The sequence below is a fragment of the Poecile atricapillus genome, chromosome W (assembly GCF_030490865.1).
Source record: "Poecile atricapillus isolate bPoeAtr1 chromosome W, bPoeAtr1.hap1, whole genome shotgun sequence".
Taxonomy (NCBI): domain Eukaryota; kingdom Metazoa; phylum Chordata; class Aves; order Passeriformes; family Paridae; genus Poecile; species Poecile atricapillus.
The window spans coordinates 93,505,426-93,517,946 of record NC_081288.1 but is presented as its reverse complement, the minus strand read 5'-3'; positions in this window follow the sequence as shown (position 1 = coordinate 93,517,946).

The window sequence follows — 12,521 nt, the reverse complement described above, 5'->3', positions numbered from 1 at the left end:
CCCCCCCCCTTTTCCTGCCCCCCTTCCTTCCTGGGCCCCACCAAACTCTTTGTGTTTCTCAAGCACCCACTAAGTACCAGCAACCAGGTTTTCCCCAAAACTAATGGGTAAAAATTCCATAGGTGAGCCAGAACTAAAGGAAGGACACCTAACCCCCAACACAAGTCTAAAGTAGTTTCCTGCTCATCTGAACAAACATCAATCGCCTCTGAGAAAATGATGCCCAGTGAGAGGAAAAACCACCATCCAGCCCTCGTGGCCAAGACAGGAACAGAAGTAAAACTACCAAAACATAGCTGTGTCTGGAGACTTACAGAAGCAGCCTACCAACAGAAGCCTTATGTCCTACTACACTCATCATCATAGTATTGTATTCTTACTAACCTTCTTCACTTAATCCCTGTTCCAGGCTTCCAGAAAAACATTTAGCAATGTCAAAGTCAGCATTTCCAGCTAATAGACTTCCTTCTGCCTAAACAGCATGGCTCCTAAATTCGAGCCATATGAACTCTAGAACAGTAAACATCTGTTTCCACTCCTAAGAGACCTTAAACATTTTTTTGTTCTCCTATGCTGCAAATCTCTTTGTAAGTAATATGATTATATTTGACAAGTTTTATTGACTGTGATCTGTATTCCATGTATCTTATCCTATATCTAACAGGTAACCAGTAATAGTCTTAATAAGTTAATAACCTCACAAGAGCAAACTTTTTTAACATCAAAACACATAAACTGTTGTGATAGATTGGCATTTAAGAAAAAAAAATGAAACACCTACAGAACTTAAGGCTGCTGGAGGCTGATGGGAGTCTTTTCTCCTGGCCAATAACTGGCCATTTCTGAGAATTTACAGTAGTTTTGAACATTAAAAAGTGAGATCAACCTGTGAACACCACCCTTTAAAACCTAACCCTGGAACCGCGGCAGGCCGAGCCCAGCCATGGCTGGGCCGCATGGCCGGGGTGGGGAGGGGCACAGGAGCCAGCTGGAGTTCTGTTAATAAATTTTCTTTATGCCTTTTAAGTTTTAAGCCTGTTTTATCCTTCTCCTAATCCATATCTCACAGCAAGAAATGAGTAAGTTTTCTAGTGATTTTTTAGCTAGTGCTTTAAAACCACGACAACCATTTACATAAAATAAAAAGAAAGGGGAATTGTTACATATAGGTAAAGCCTTATAAAAGAAAGGCCTTGTAAAATCAAGTCTTGTTACCTTGGCTAACAGCTATCCTGATAAGTTCCCGTGAGAAAAGAATTATAAGAATGAGAATCAGTTTGCATAACAATCTATTCTTGTGACAAGACATTTTACACCTGTGAAAGGAAAGATTCTACCCATTTGAAATATTCACTTCCCAGGAGACAAGGATGTAAACATATCCAGATAGAGAAAACTTTGATGGACATGTACACTAGCGATTACCAACCAATGAACTGAGTTCAAATAAATTCCTAACCAATTAAAGTAAAACATGGTACCTTCTGATAATCATGTAAATATGAGCTATGTGAATAAAAATTCAGCTGTATTCTGCATGAAAACACAAGTGTCTTGTCCATCCTTATTGCGACACAATACAGTCCACTAACTCTTATTTCCACTCAATAAAATACTTAAACTTCAATTTGGGTAAGTGGGACTAGGTGTTGAATTTGGAAGTCAGGTAAGCTGTTGTTCTTGTATCAGCAATTAATCATCTACTTCAAGTGTTTAAATCAGCATCATGTCTTTGGGACTAAACCAAAGCTTAAATGCAAGTTCTTGTTTATATTATGTCCCAAATTTCCTTAATGTGTGATAATGGGATTTTCTAAATTGAGGCATCAGTGATTCAAACCCCAGAAAGGCTGTCTCATTTCTCCCTTTTTTTACTTTTCAGGAAGAAAAAGCAAGTTCATTATTAGTGAATTGTCCAGGGGTAATCCTTAGTGTTATTGTGTTCCATATCTATCTGTGCCCAAAAATTGTTACTGCCTCTTTAAGACTCTGCAGCTGGGAACTTTGTGTGTGGGGTGCTGTCGCAGGTGCTTTTAAAATCAGCTTTCACAGGAAGCTTCCTGCTTTTTGTCACATGATATTTTCTTCTCTGTCTTTTTGGCCTTGCTTAAGCAGAGGGTTCTCCTTTTTGGGTTCTCTTTTTGGTTTTGGGGTTTTTTTTCCTCATCTTGGAGAGACTGCAGCTAACAGTTTTGAGCTGACTCAGGGTGAATTTAGCATCTGCCTGTCCACAGCTGGGGACATTGCACCAACAGTAGTGAAGTGGGCCTGCTCTGGTCTGGGTCACTGTCAGCCACACCCAGCTGAGGAGAGTAAACACCCAGGGGCCCCAGCCCAGATGCTTCCACCTGCTGTGCCTGCTATGAGGAAGGCACTGACCCCACATGAGCTGGCAAGTCATCATGTGCTGCTAGAACCGCTCCATAAGCTCCTGCCTTCCTGGGAGGGATCTGATGCCATCTTGTTCCTTTGTCCTTCAAGCCACGAGGCTGCCCCTACAGGGTGCCATCTTGGGAAGGGGTATTTCTGGCATTTCAGGTCTCTCTTTGTTCTCAGGGAGGGTTGTGAATTTTGGCAGTTTGGTATCTAGCAGTTATTTACTGCTACTTTTTTTCCTTGCCTGTTTCTGTTCTGTGGTAGTAAACTGTTATTTTTTCACTTATAGCTGTGGTGATGCATATTTCTGGGAGTTACCTAGTTTCTTTGTGAATCTTCTAAGCAGCTGTGACGTGTTTTTCCCCTCCCCTCCCTGTCCCTGAAACGTTATCCCATTGGTTGGTGTTATATGTCCCCCCGCCCCTCTCCCGAGGTTTGAAAAAGCCCGGGAAGGAGAAACCCGGTCTCTTTTTCCCCTGGAAACCAGCCAGAATAAACATCCTCCGTTACTCCGGGGGGAGAAGCAGCACCTTTTGGTCTTTTTCTTGGTCTCAAAGGACCTCCCTGAACCCCTCCATCGACAGAGCTAGCTTGGATTACTTCGAGGGGCTAAGGAAGGATCTCTTCAGGTGGCGACCAACGTTGGGGCTTTAGATCCCCTCGGGACGGCTGGAAAACATCCCACGGGGGTTCTAACAAGCCTAGGTACCGTCACCTACCCTGCAGTTTTTACTGACGGGGGTCAAGTTGGTAGCTCGGTGAGTACATGAGTCAACTCGGACCGAGAACCTTTTTTTTTTCTTTTCTTCGAACACCACGCATCCTTCAGGATACAGGTACTGGGGGGGGCGTGGGGGGGGTGCGGGAGATCCGGCGGTTGTTGTGGGGTTTTGCGAGGCATGGTGATGTGGTGTGGTGCCGGTGCCAGAGCCTCTCCCTGGTATTGGGACCAGGGGAGTCCACGTGGCACTACACGTGGTGTGGGGGGGGTGCACCGGCGACGCGCCCCAGGGTCCGCGGTGGTTTTTAAACCCTGACCGCAGTTTGGATCTTTTCTGCTTTTTCAGAGGTAAAAAAGGTTAGACCAGCCTGTGTAGTAAAGCCTTAAGATTGGCCATGGGTACTCTTTTGTCTACACAGGAAAGAAATAAATATTCCGTTATTAAGAATATTTTACAGGCTGGAAATATCAATTTCTCAAAAAATAAGCTGAAGAAATTAGTAAAATGGGTTTTTTTGCATTTTCCGGATTTTAATGTTGATTCCTTGCCTGACTGGGAAAAAGTTGGGCAAACACTCACAGTGCAAGTTGAACTGGGGGAGAAAACAGCTGGCAAATACCTCCCACTGTTCCTTTTAATTCGGAAAGCCATTCTACAGAGGCAAAAGCCTCCGGCTCCCTCTCCCCTGCCTCTTCCCTCGGCTCCCCGGTCAGAGGTTTTGCCTGAAGCATTACAGGCAGACAAAAACTTCTGCTCATACCCTTCCCTGCCCGCAGAAAACCCCGAAAAACATAGCTTAAAATCCTCCTTGCAAGGAGGGGAAAGGTCAGCTGAACTTACTCAAGAACATGTGCAGAGCCAAGATGGCGCTGGCCACGTGTTACCTGGCCACATGGTGAATCCCCCTGTGTATCCCCTTTCTCCTACCCATGATCCCTCCCACCCACTGGTTCCCACCCATAACCCTTATCACAACCCCTTTGTTCCCCCTGACATTCCACCCTGCTCCACCCCCCAGCCCTGCCTGGCCCCACCCTATGACCCTGTCCCCCGAGGCTGCAACCCTATCCCCTATCCCTCTGCCCCCTGTCCCGTGGGGAGGAGGGGCGGGGAGGGAGAGAGTTACACCCCTTGCTCCTGCAGAGGGGCAGGGGGAGGGGTGTCCCAGCCCTGCCCCCCGATGGGGGGAAGCCTGCCTACCGGGCCTGGAGTGGTGGGGCGCGGGCCCTCTCCCGGCTCCTGCGAGGGTGGGGCTGGGTCTCTCCACGAGCCCAATGAGGGAATGGGACCCCTGGGACCCGGCGTGGGGGGGGGGGTGGACCCCCGGGACCCGGCGTCAGGGGGGGCCGCCCCCTGCCCGGCTCCTGCGGGGGAACAGGCACCCCGGAACCCGAGTGGGGGGTGAGGGGCGGAGACCCTCCCAGTTCCCATGGTCCAGGGGGCGGGCCTGGGACCCAGCAGGGAGGTGAGGTTGCCTCACCACATTCCAAAGGCAGGTGTGGTTGTGCTGCTGCAAAGTGCCCTGATGGCCCCGGGGGATGCCCCGGGGGATGGAAGGGTGGATCCTCTCAGCCTGCTACCCCTGTAGAGCCACATGGTGCCCCTGAGGGATGGGGGAATGCGAGCCTTCCCGATACCCAGGCAGGGCAAACCTCTCCCCCCTGCCGGTTCAATACAACTCCCGGGAATGGGGAACAAAATGATTGGGACTCAGCTTTTTTCCCCACTGCTGCTCCGGTGACTTTTACTGGAACAAGACCACAGAATCGTACTTACAAGCCGTTTTCATACCAAGACAAAAAGGAAATTTGCAAAGTACAAAGAGAATTTGGTTGTAATAGTGAAATATTTAAAAGCATTGTTTAAACAACATTAACCTCAAATGATTTAGTTCCTACAGATATTAAAGATCTTTTTAGGTGTTTGCTTACACCATCTGAATTTGATTTATGGGAAAACACATGGAAACAATTTCTAAAAAACATACTGGTCGAATTATTAAAAACTAATAACCAAAATGTAGATTTATTAAATAATCCTATTACTTTAGAGCATTTATGTGGTGAAGGAGTATGGGAAAAACCTGAGGACCAAACTAGGGCATTGCCAAAAGCTGTGATAGATAAAATCACTACAGCTGCAGAAAAGGCTTTCACCCAGCTACCTACAGCTGACACTAAGGGCAGTTATATTAATGTAAAAGAAATGCCTTCAGAAGGATTCCTGCAATTCCTAGACCGATTAAGAGAACAAGTCTCCCATCAGGTAGAAGACCCCGTGGTACAGGCAGAGTTAGTCAAGGAACTTGCTCAGAGAAATGCTAATGAATCTTGCCGTAGAATTATTTTAGGTTTACCTATGGATCCCCCTCCGACCCTTGCACAGATGTCAGCAGCCTGTGTAAGGAAAGCAGAGATATTTTCACAGGAAAAGAGACCTCCGTGGACCACACCAAGACCTGTTGCTGCAGTTTCATCTGAGACAAGGAGTGAACAGATGACGTCTGACCAGCAACAGCGAATTTGTTTTCACTGCAGAAAACCGGGACATTTTGCTAAAAACTGTCCTTTAAGACAACAGAAACACACGAATACCAGCTTGCCAAAAAACTTACATCACAGCGCTTATCCATTCAGCGCGCAGACATAAATGAAGTGGAAACGAATCTCTGTCCTTTAATAAAAAGGGGGAGGGGGGTGAAAAACTGCAAAAATATAATTGTGAAAAACGTTTGCCTAATAAGGTCTGGCAACCGCAAAAGTGATTCAGACTTGTAACTTCTAAAGCTTTTTGTTTCAGATCTGACCGCTGGGCTGTCGTTGGAGTAGATTTGCAGGATAATTCACAAGACCTGGCTGGACTGGATAGTAGGTATTTTGTTATTGGAGACACAGCACACACACCAATAGAGATTGAGGTGGCTCCCATGACAATTATGGGAGACCTAACACATCTCATTCTCTTAGCTAGGTGCCCCCAACCACCTTTCTATATAGACAAAGGGCAGGTAATAGCCCAGGTAATCCCTGTTCCAACAGAAGTCCCAGTAGATGACAAAGCACCAGGAGTCTACTGGGCAGAAGTAGTGGGTGAAGACAAGCCCATTATGGGATGTAATTTAACACATAAATCAGAACATCTCCATGTAGAAGGGTTAATCGATACTGGGGCAGATGTGACTATCATACCGGAAAAGGTGTGGCCCTCACATTGGGAACTACAACCAGTGGCAGGAAAAATACAGGGTGTTGGAGGGATGAAACTGGCAAAAGTTGCTAAAGATATCGTCCAGATCGAAGGTCTGGACAGTAGAATAGCTAGTGTCCGACCTTTTGTAATTGACTACAAGTACCCCTTGTGGGGGAGAGATACCATGTCCCAGTGGGGGGTCAAATTAACAATTCCTGAGACACCTCAGGATTTTTGATAGAGGCCACTGTAGAGCGTCCGGTCCAAAAATTATCTTGGCTAGATAATGATCCAATTTGGGTGAACCAGTGGCCTCTCAGCAAACAGAAACTCGGGGCGCTAGAAAAATTAGTGGAAGAAGAATTGGCTAAAGGACACATAGTAGAAACAACCAGCCCTTGGAATTCCCCGGTGTTTGTAATAAAAAAGCCAGGGAAGGATAAATGACGTCTCCTTCAAGATTTAAGAGAAATAACCAAAAAAAAATACAGGACATGGGATCTTTCCAACCAGGAATGCCATCTCCAACCATGCTACCACAAGATTGGCTACTAGCAGTAGTAGATATTAAAGATTGCTTTTTTAAAATTCCCCTGCATCCAGCTGATGTACCAAGGTTTGCCTTTTCCATTCCTACAATTAACAGGGAAGCTCCAATGAAACGGTACCACTGGACAGTATTACCTCAGAGGATGAAAGCCAGCCCCTTCATCTGCCAGTGGTATGTGGGGTCATTGCTGTCCTCAGTGCGTGCTGAAAAGCGAGAGGCTATCATTTTGCATTACATGGACGACATTTTAATATGCTGTCCCAATAACAACATACTGAAAGATACCCTTGACCTAGTGGTTAAAGTTTTAACCTCTGCTGGATTCCAATTGCAGGAAGACAAAGTTCAAAGGACGCCACCTTGGAAATACCTGGGCCTGGAAATTACTGCACGGACTGTTGTTCCACAAAAATTGGAAATTATTGGTAATCCTGAAACTCTAGCAGATCTTCATTCTCTATGTGGGTCACTAAACTGGGTCAGACCATGGCTAGGTCTCACAAATGAGGACCTCAGTCCCCTACTCAATTTATTGAAAAGGGAGAGAGAGTTACTGTCTCCCAGGGAGCTGACTCCAGAAGCAAAAACTGTGATTGAAAAGGCACAAAAGGCCTTGACAGAAAGACAGGCACATCGCTTCAAACCTGAGCTGCCTTTCAAATTTATTGTCTTGGGGAAATTGCCACACCTGCATGGGTTAATATTCCAATGGGTCGAGGGGCAGAGAGATGCACTCTTAATCATAGAGTGGGTCTTCCTCTCCCATCAAAGACCCAAAACTATCACCAAGCCACAAGAGCTGATGGCTCAGCTGATTCAAAAGGCCAGGATAAGGCTGCGGGAACTGGCAGGTTGTGACTTTATGTGTATTCACCTCCCAGTCAGGCTCTCTGGAGAAGGCAAAAACTCCCCTGAGAGACTGACCAAAGAGATGTTTGAGCATCTGCTGCAAAGCAATGCTAACCTCCAGTTAGCTCTGGACAGCTACAGTGGGCAAATTTCAGTTCATGCACCATCACACAAATTGTTTCATGAGGAATTCCATCTCATTCCTCGTGAGAAAAGGAGCCAAAGGCCACTCAAAGCGCTCACAGTGTTCACTGATGCATCTGGGACATCCCACAAGTCGGTGATGACTTGGAGATATCTTCAGACTCAGCTTTGGGAAGCTGATGTTGAGTTTGTAGAGGGGTCACCCCAGATAGCTGAACTAGCTGCGGTCATGAGAACCTTTGAGAAATTTTCAGAACCAATTAATTTAGTTACTGACTCAGCCTACGTAGCAGGAGTGGTGTCCAGAGCGGAACAGGCAGTTCTCAAGGACATTGAGAACGAACATCTCTTTAGATTGCTTTCAAAACTGATTTACTTGGTCTCGAATAGAGAACAACCTTTCTATGTGACACATATAAGGGCGCACACCCCGTTGCCAGGTGAAATCGCTGAGGGGAACCGGAAAGCTGATTCCCTTGCTGCCCCAGCTGAAAAGGTATGTCTCCCTGATGTGTTTCAGCAGGAAAAAATAAGTCACCAGCAATACCATCAAAATGTGTCAGGACTGATTTGCCAGTTCCAGCTGACACGGGATCAGGCTAAAGCCATTGTGGCCACCTGTCCCAATTGTCAGCTCCAAGCAGTGCCATCATTAGGCATCGGAGTTAATCCCCGAGGCCTTGGAAGCTGTGAAGTGTGGCAAACAGATATCACTCACATTCCCAGTTTTCGTCACCTTAAGTATGTACATGTAAGCATTGATACATACTCAGGAGTGGTGTATGCCTCTGCTCATGCAGGAGAAAAGTCTGTGCATGCTAAACAACGTTTAGTACAGGCCTTTTCAGTATTGGGAATCCCTAAAGAAATTAAAACAGATAATGGCCCAGCGTATAAATCCAAGGAGTTCCTGGAATTTGTCCAGCAGTGGGGAGTGGAACATAAAACTGGCATCCCCCACTCCCCCACAGGTCAGGCTGTAATCGAGAGTACCCACCAGACGCTCAGACAAGTCCTAGCCAGGCAAGGTAGTGAGGCAGTGTGGATGTCTCCCCAACAGAAACTCTGTAAAGCTCTGTTTACCATTAACTTCCTAAACTGCTCATTTGAAAACATGAATTCTCCTGTAACTCGGCATTTTAACAGTGGTGATCAGTTTAAATTGTCACAGCATCCACCGGTGTTAATCAGAGATCCTGAAACTTGGCAAACCAAGGGTCCCTATGAACTTGTCACCTGGGGGCGTGGTTACGCCTGTGTATCCACCCCTTCAGGCCCCCAATGGATTCCTCAGAAATGGGTAAAACCTTTTGTTCCAAAGAATCCAGCACCAGCAAGAAGAAATGAGAAGCAAGTGGCTGTTGCTTCCAAGAGAAGACGCCGCTGAAGGGAGCAAGAAGAAAACTCTCTAGCCTCTGACCTGCATACTGTAACTGTGAATATGTTTTAAAGAATGTCTGTTTCCTTTTTTTTTTTTAGAAATAACCAACCTCTTACTCAAATCCATGATGAGCCTTAACCCTGCTGTCATCCTGCTCGCACTGAGCAGTCTGACAGCAGCCTGGATCGTCCCACAGCCACGCCAGAATATCTGGGTGACCCTGGCACAAACACTCCAAAAGGAAAACATATGCCTATCGACTGCAGCAGCAAAAAATCCTATGTCTACTTGCCTGGTAGGAATTCCTTTGCAGGATGATGAATTCACACACAGCTTTAGTACGGTGACTCCTGAAGCAGATAATAAACTACACAGCACTCATGTAGAAGCAGAGTTAAGAAACCCAGTAGAAGAGTGGCTACCCCATTTTCCTAAGGCAACCCAGGAACCCCAGGAGTTAGAGCTGCTGGGTTCCTCCCCAGCATCATACTGTGTACACTTTAGGGTCAGTCCTCCAACTCATAAAGAAACATTCCACCATATAGTACAACATCGAGAAGAGATCACAGCAAAAAGGTGGTGCCGTGTACTAAGCTACATCAAAGTGCACTCCTCAGCTCATACACATCCCAAAAGCCTCCCCAAAGGACTGTTCCTCATTTGTGGGGACCGTGCATGGGCAGGAGTTCCATCCCATCTCCTCAGAGGGCCATGTACCATAGGGCGTCTATCACTGTTAGCGCCCAATCAAACATTAACTGGCGAGTAGACCCATAAAAACAATTTGACAAAAAAAATTCAAAAGAGAAGTGCTACAAAATTAGATGAAAATTGTGACTCAGAGATTTTCCATTGGTCCAAATCAAAAAGAATTGCTGCATCCATTTTCCTTCCTTGGGTGGCTGCAGCTAAGGCCCTAGGTGAATTGGGACACCTAGAATGCTGGGTAGTAAAACAAGCGAATTTAACATCTAATGCCATAAGTGCCCTCCTAGAAGATGAGGAAATTACCAGGCAGGCGACACTCCAAAATCGTGCTGCAATAGACTTTCTCCTATTGCTCCACGGGCACGAGTGCCAGGAGTTCGAGGGTCTCTGCTGCATGAATCTGACATCGAAAGCTCCTAACATCCATGCCACGCTCCGAGAGATGAAAAGCATGATCGGACAAGTCAAGCAAGAAGCAGATGACTGGTTCAATGGACTGTTTAAAAACTGGGGACTCTCGGGGTGGTGGGCTTCAGTGGTGAAAACCATTCTGTCACTGCTAGTCATTGTTTTGCTTATGATGTTAGTGTTCGGAGTGCTAAGCAAAATACTGTACAGAAGCATAGTTAAACTAGTCTCAGCTACCTCAGATGTCAACCATATAGAGTTGGCAGACCGGAGTAACCCTCACCAGCCTGCAAATGGGGATTGGTGGGCCACTTCAGGTCAGTAAGTTGTATAAGCTCATTACCTTTCATTTAATTACATCTATCAAAGTAGGGGCCGATGTGGTGATGCATATTTCTGGGAGTTACCTAGTTTCTTTGTGAATCTTCTAAGCAGCTGTGACGTGTTTTTCCCCTCCCCTCCCTGTCCCTGAAACGTTATCCCATTGGTTGGTGTTATATGTCCCGCCCCTCTCCCGAGGTTTGAAAAAGCCCAGGAAGGAGAAACCCGGTCTCTTTTTCCCCTGGAAACCAGCCAGAATAAACATCCTCCGTTACTCCGGGGGGAGAAGCAGCACCTTTTGGTCTTTTTCTTGGTCTCGAAGGACCTCCCTGAACCCCTCCATCGACAGAGCTAGCTTGGATTACTTCGAGGGGCTAAGGAAGGATCTCTTCATATACCTACTCGTATTTTGTTCTTGGTGGGAAGGGTTTGGTTGGAATCAATTGGAGCTTACTCATTTCAGAGCGCCCACCTCTTTAAAATTGTCTTAAATCAAGACACTGGTAGAATCTGGTCCCTTGAGGTTTCACCAGCTATTCTACAGATAACATACTGGAGAATCACGATTTGAAAACAAACCAAAACAAAAAACGTTCTCACAATATCCTGATCAAAACCTAATGGCTGGCTTCCAGCCAAATTCTACATTTTTATTTTATTCATTCTTTTATAAAAATCAGAGATCCACAGTTTGGAAAGCTTTTTCCTAATAGGTCACTCAACTAACTCCGTGGCCTCTTCTTAGGATATTCAGAAAACACAGAGCTATGTGTGCGACTTCAAAATGGAAGCACTCAATAGCACTGTACAACTTGGATGATATGGGCAGTGTTTCAATTGCTTCCTTTAACAAATGGGATTGCACAGTGGTTTGCTGTTGGGCACAAAGCATCTTGCATTCCCATAAGAAAGTTGCTGAGACACATAGCAGAGAAACATTTTAATAGAGTAAAAGCATGAGATTTTAATAAAAGCCTGTCTGCCCAAGCCAGCCTTTGGTATAAGTGACAATATTAAAGGTAGTGTTCTGGAAACTTTCCTGGAGTAGTGAGAATAAAGAAAAACAATAGCCTTGTGTATTGGGGAAAAGAATATAAACAATATGTATTAACCAATAGTAGCTTGCTAAGCCCACGGACCCTGTCGGACCCTATAAAAGTGTGCTAAAGATAGAAATAAACGATGTTCGCCATACTTCTGTGAAGACTCGGCTGAATAGTCTGAGCGGTTTTTCAGTATCTGGCACTCCAACCATGTAACTTTTCTCCATAAAAATCCTTTTTCTCTTTCTCTGATTCTGCTGCACTTCTGTATTTTTCTTTCTCTTCCTGGATTTCTCAGTCTCCTTTGGACTGAATTCTTTTGGGATCCTCCCTCATGGGGAGCCCTGCTTATCATAGTTCTTTATTTTTGAAGAAAACTCCCGAGCTCGTCAGAATCTTGTTTCTTGTGTTTATTAGAAGGTCATCACAAAACTTGGCAGGTCTCTCCAGACTAGCTGCACAAGCCTAATTCTTTGCAATCTGGTACATTTCTTTCTTCTGATGCTACAACAAGGCCTTGTGTCTCACTTTGTGTTTGATAGCACAAAATGGCCCTGAATTACAGTTTTTTTATCTTTATACTTATTTTTACCCAATTAACAATAGACACATATATTATTTTTCTTAATGACCCAATGACCCGTCTTCCGTATGTTGCACTGCGGCATCTTCTAACCAATCACTTACTATTACCCAAAAACCTCCAGAAGAAGAACATGAAGAAGAAAGAAGGACAAGAGACAACACCCTAAATCCTCCACCTTGTCTTCTGTTCTCTAAACTAACTTTTTCACCCAGTGACTTAAGAAAACTTTCTAATTTACACACTT